The following is a 6,243-nucleotide window of genomic DNA, read 5'->3' on the forward strand; positions in this document are numbered from 1 at the left end:
ATTTAGCACCTTGATCCCCTAAGATCCCAACGTCACGCTTGCACATGTAACAGAATGAATTTCAAAAGCCTTGTGGATTAGTGTTTCATTAAAAACAATATTTGCAATGTTATTTATGAGCTTACCTCACACACTCGTCTTTCTTGAAAACTTTGTATTCTTGCACCAGTCCGTCCTTCATATACCGACGACTCACTGAGGGGTCGACGTATAGGCTTGACATGTATTTACTCACCAGTTTGACCTGTGCCTGCTCAGTTGGGTCTGAACTTGGTGCTACATGATAATGGACTTCAGACTCTACTAACAACAACCGTGTCCCACTGGCTTCAGGAGTGCTCCGAGGAAGATGGTCCCTTTCAACTTGAAGTGATTCAAGGTTCTCATCCCCTCTTTCTACTGCCTCAACTACTGCATAGGACTCAAGAAGATGTTGTCCTTCAACCACTGGCGACTAAAGGTCCCTCTCCCCTCTCTCAAATGCATCGATAACTGAATCAGCCTCAAGAACATGGACTCCTTCAACCACGAGCAAGTAAACGTCCCCCTCCCCTTCCTCAGATGCATCGATGTGAGACCTTGTCAAGCTCGATTAAAAGACGGTATTGTACCGAGTGGTACAACCAAGTTAAATCGAGCCTTGAACTAGTTCAAATAGAAATTCTAAGAGGAAATTGAAAATTTTGAAACCCACAGAATTGCTTAGAATAGTGATTTAGAGTTCAAGGTCCAGTTTGGAGTCCATCAGGAAAATTGACCGATTAGGGACAAAACAGTCATTTTACCATTTGATGATAAAATGAAGATTTCTAGCCAAGATTTTATCACATTTGACCAAGAATAATTATATGAAATATAATTATGATTATTGGAGTATAGAATAATGTTTAGCAGTGAAAAATAGTGATTCTCGGTATTTTTTTAGCACAAGGGTAAAATGGTAATTTTACCACTAGAGGACTAAATGGGAATTTTTATAAAACGATTTTTGCTCCATTTGGTTAATATTGATCAATATTAGTGTTATTTGAGGTTGAAAAGTAGAAATAATGTGATTTCGGTACATTTCGGAGTATAGAGGTAAAATCGTAATTTTTTCACTCCGGGGCCAAATCGGTAAATTTTTTTGCCCCAGCACTTGTCAAGACCAAGGGATTTTAATTGTGGTAGGATTGGATAAATACCAGAATATTTGTGGTGGAAAATTAAGAAGAAAAAGTCAAAAAGTTAAAAAAATTGGGCCAATGAGCATGTGACACGTGGCATGCTTGATTATTTTATTATTTTCTATAGAAATCAGCCCATTAAATCCCCAATTCTCTCACCATATTCGGCCTAGGCAACCAGCAACAAGAACAAAGGGAAAAACAAAAAAACCTAAGTGAAAATTCAAAGAAAAAGTGAAGAAATCAAGGAAACAAGCTAGGTAAGTTATAATCTCTTTAATTCTCCTTGATACCTAACTTACCCATGCTTTTGTTCTTGATTTTTATGGTTGAATATTGAGTTATCATGATGAATTCAATTCTGAAAAATGGGTATGGAAGAGGAATTGTTGTTGAAATAATTTGATTTTAGACCATGTTAGTGTTTAGGGATAGTTAAGCATGGTTATGAACAAAAACACAAAAGAAATATTCAATTTCTCTAGGGTTCCTTAATGGTCGAACCATGAGGGCTGAATATCAATGGGGGATTGTTTTTATTTCAAGGAAAATGGCTTGGAAAATGATGAATTAAGGTGAAACGGTTATGTAAAAAAAATTTCGGTGCTAATGCACCAAATGACCAAATTTTTCTATAAAGAACTGTGAGGGTTCTAAAGCTGAATTTGGCTTTATTTAAATGGTATGTGGTAAATTAAGGTATTAGAGGAGAAATGGATTAATTTGGAGGTGATTTGGACACAATCGCTAATTAATCGGGTGATCAGTCAAATTTAATCGATACCGCGATTATGCGGTAATCGGATGTATTTTTGCATTTACATATTAAGCATTAGTAATTTAAATTAGTTTATATCAATTTAGGGACCATATAGTAAATTCCTCGACTTTGCTATTTGTCAAGGTAGTGAGACGTCCGGAAAAGGCAAAGGAATTGCGCTTGAGAACTATTAGTCCGAGTGCACACAGAATCCGAATTTTCGACACTTGTGAGTGAATTTGCATTTCAAAATTTATTTGGGAATTTTAATTAAGTTGAAATGAAATGCGTGAATGATTATATCTAATTCCCATTTAAAAATGAATCTTGGGAAGAAGCCTTTAGTGAAAATATTTTTGTGATGTTAAATATGATTACGATGCATCTATGTATATCTATATGATGCCCACATGTATTATTGAGAAATTGTGTGAAATTGAGTGTACTGAATCTGTGTACACTTGTATTATGCTGATATACATTATTAATAAATTATGGTGAAATTGATACAACCGTGCATGTGCCGAGTGGGAAGTGCAATGCTAGTTGAATGACAAAGGATGTGATAATTACGACCGGGCATGTGCGGAGTGGGAAGTGCAATGCCAGTTGAATGACAAAGGATGTGATAATTACGATCGTGCATGTGCGGAGTGGGAAGTGCAAATGCCGGTTTAATGATAAAGGTTGTGATAATTACTACCGTGCATGTGCAAAGTGGGGACGGCGATACATAGCTCCCACAATTTCCTAGAAATTCAGAGACGTGCAAAATGGGATGCTGAGTGACCCCCATGTCTGAGTGAATAATGCACATGCCTGTAATGGTGTGCAACAAGGGATACTGAGTGATACCCCTTATCGAATACTCCGATAGTTATTTCTTTGTACCACCAAGAACAGTGAAGACTTGGCAGTGTATATAATTGCTCATATCTTTGTGTATATATGTGTGATTGTGTGGTATGTGAAACCCTTGTTTGTGACGGTTTGTGATAAACCGTTAATTTTGCTATCTTGCTTGATAGAACAATTGGTGAACGAAATTGTACGTGATACATATGCATATATGAATCGTACAGGTTGTGAAACCCTTATTATGTGACAATTTGTAAATAATCGTCAGTTTTACTACTTTGCTAGAATGATCAATGTAAATTCAAAGATGTTTAATCCCTGAATGCATAATAAATTTTTAGGTGAGGGGAAAAGGATTTGGAATAGTAGTTAGATGAAAATGGCTTTATTTTCAACTGGTGCATCATGATTGTCAAATTTTCTGGTTGAGATTGCTTGTTCCCTTCTAATATTCACTCACTGAGTATTATACTCACGTTTTATAAAAATTCATATTTTCAGATCAGGTGACTGTTGGACCCTAGATCAAGGAGTCCCCGTAGTGCATCTCCTGGGTATGTGTCTGGCATTCGATAGTAATCCCTTTTATTGTAAATGTCTCCGCTGAAAGTCATGGGTCCTTTTGTACTGTGAATACAATCTAACAATGTGAATATGTGTATGCAATGTAAATTGTTAAATACATGATTGGTATAGTGCATGTATATTATTATCGATAATGCCATTGTGTTTTGGCTATATTCACACTTGGGAAAAGGTGTGTGTGTGTATGCATGATATGATAAATTTGCTAAGCAAAGGTAAATGGATAGGCCTGCTTGGGCTTAGTGAGCTATGCTCATTGAGCTCATGCGCCGGTCATGGCCCGAGAAATTGGGTCATGACAATTGATAACCAAATCAGCCTGAGGAACATGGACTCCTTCGGCATCATCTGATTGAAGGGTCACATCCCCTACCATAGCATCATCTCCGTCAAGGCCAAAACATCATCGTGAAAGTGAACAGCAGCTTCATCATGCTGCCCATCATCAGCATCAACGTCGTCCTCACCAGCATCGTTAGATGAAGGACTACTTTACAGAATGAAACAAATGAGAAAATCCGTTAGCTCATAAAATACCACAAACCATAAAACCGAGAACAAAAAATACAACTACACCTACTAAACATAAACAACCAATATATGAGCGAAGATAGAATATTATACTTGTGATTTCAGGCCCTCTAGAATACGAGCAACGACACGATCCTCAAACGTCTACATGGCCAGAGCCAATGACTAAATCGAAGCCTTCAGCTCTGACATGTCTTTTTTATGCCGGTGCATAATCTGTCGTAGCTGACACTTTGTGACTACTCCGTCATTGACTCTTGTCAAATGGGTCAACTACAATAACATATATTACTGTGTTATTCAATAATTATATAAGGAATTGTTGAACATTAACCTTTACAACTTTAAAATCCATACCGGCGGCTCGTTACCACTGTGCTATTGAACAAGACCAGTTGGTGGTTGAAGAGCTACCGTCGCCTCTCTCAACTGTAATGACAGAAATTACTGTGTTACTCGATAAACATATGTAGAAATGTTGAACACAAACCGTTATAACCGATTGTACCGACGACTCGTTAACATGTGCATCTGAGGAGGACCTGTCGGAGGTCGAGGAGTTGTTGTCGCACGGTCCAACTGCAAACACAGATATGTTAATCGATAATCACATATGGAATTGTTGAACACAAATCGTTAGAATCGTTCTTATCGGCTGTTCACTGCCATTGCCATGGTCGTCCCCTTCCTCCATTAACTCAAGAGCCAACAGCTCATCCACTAAAGCAGCGGCAATGCGCTTCCGCTTGATGCACTAAAGGCTCTATTCTCTTTTAATTTTCTCCTCTTTTCCCGAGCACGTAACCCACAGTCTGGTCTATCCTCCAAGTGCCCTATTGGCACATACTAGTGGCCCTTAGATAACGGGACATCAATGTCCACAAAATACTCCGAGCTGGCCTCATCTGGGGTGGGCTCCAAGGTCTCGACTGCCCATAACTGTAAAATAAGGATTGTGATTAAATTTTAGGCAAAATTATTATACAAATACACAGCATAAATTAGTAGTTGTTCACTCACCTACTCAGATGACTCCAACTTCTCAACTGTTTTGTAGAAACCTTTCGGCTTCTGATTACATTGCCATCTGCATATACGTGGGTAGGCGTCCTTTGGAGCAAAGGGGGTAACTATTTTTTGAAAGGTCGAAATTGCCTCCATTACATAGAACTGCAAGTCAAATGTAACATTATCAGACCGTAAATGATAAACGAGTGCAACCATAACTTTTTATGTCAAAACGAAACGGATAAATGTTTAGTGACGGTACTTGTATCACCCACGCGAATCCGTAAATGTTGTATCGTAAACGAGTAGCCTTTTGTGAGTTTGAGTCAGGCACTTCGAACCCTTCAAAAGGTAGTCCTCGGTCAACCTCCAAACATAGTGACCCCATGGGAAGGCATTCCAGGCGCCAATGTCTTCCACCAATGACAATAGCCAAGGCGTCACCTGTCTACGGTAGTCTTGACCAAATAAAATGTTATTCGCGATCAAGATAAGTGTCATCTTGGTCGCGTCGCCTAGTTGCTGAAAGTTGCCTCCGCAGAAAGTATCAAGCAACTGCTACAGCTTAATGCTCTGTTGCCTGTTCTAGTCTCTGGCATGAATTCCATCCGCAACAACCTCGTATGGTCATATGAACACATCGGGCATTGGACCAAACTTCAGTCTGGTTATAAGGTAGAACTCTTGCTTTGATATCCGCCCCTTGGTCTTGAACAATGGCAAACCATAACTTGTGCTCTATTGCCTCTGTTTCATTGATTCGACGAATCATGATGTTATGCAGGAGACCAACGCTGAAGTAGCCTTATGGATATACCTCCAGCAGAATTTCGAAACATGTACACTTCACTGCATCGTACTCCCCTTTCTCTTGGAGAGTCTTGTTGATGTAATGCAACTGCGACCACTTACAGTGGGTGTTGATAACGATATTGAATGCCCACTTCTCCTTAGATACAAGAAGCAAACTATCAAGATCCTCATACTGACTGGACAACACCTACAAAACATGGCACACATGCATGAGTCAGTTAACCCATAATGTGGAAACAAGGTGTCACGACCCAATTTCCCAGGCCATGACCGACGCATGAGTTCAATGAGCATAGCTCACTAAGCACAAGCAAGCCTATCCATTTACCTTTGCTTAACAAATTTATCATATCATGCATACACACACACCTTTTCTCGGGTGTGAACATAGCCAAAACACAATGGTATTATCGATAATAATATACATGCACTATACCAGTCATGTATTTAGCAATTTACATTGCATACACATATTCACATTGTTAGATTGTATTCATAATACAAAAGGACCCATGACTTCCA

Source organism: Theobroma cacao, chromosome 4, assembly GCF_000208745.1.
Source record: "Theobroma cacao cultivar B97-61/B2 chromosome 4, Criollo_cocoa_genome_V2, whole genome shotgun sequence".
In the NCBI taxonomy this organism is placed as follows: Eukaryota; Viridiplantae; Streptophyta; class Magnoliopsida; order Malvales; family Malvaceae; genus Theobroma; species Theobroma cacao.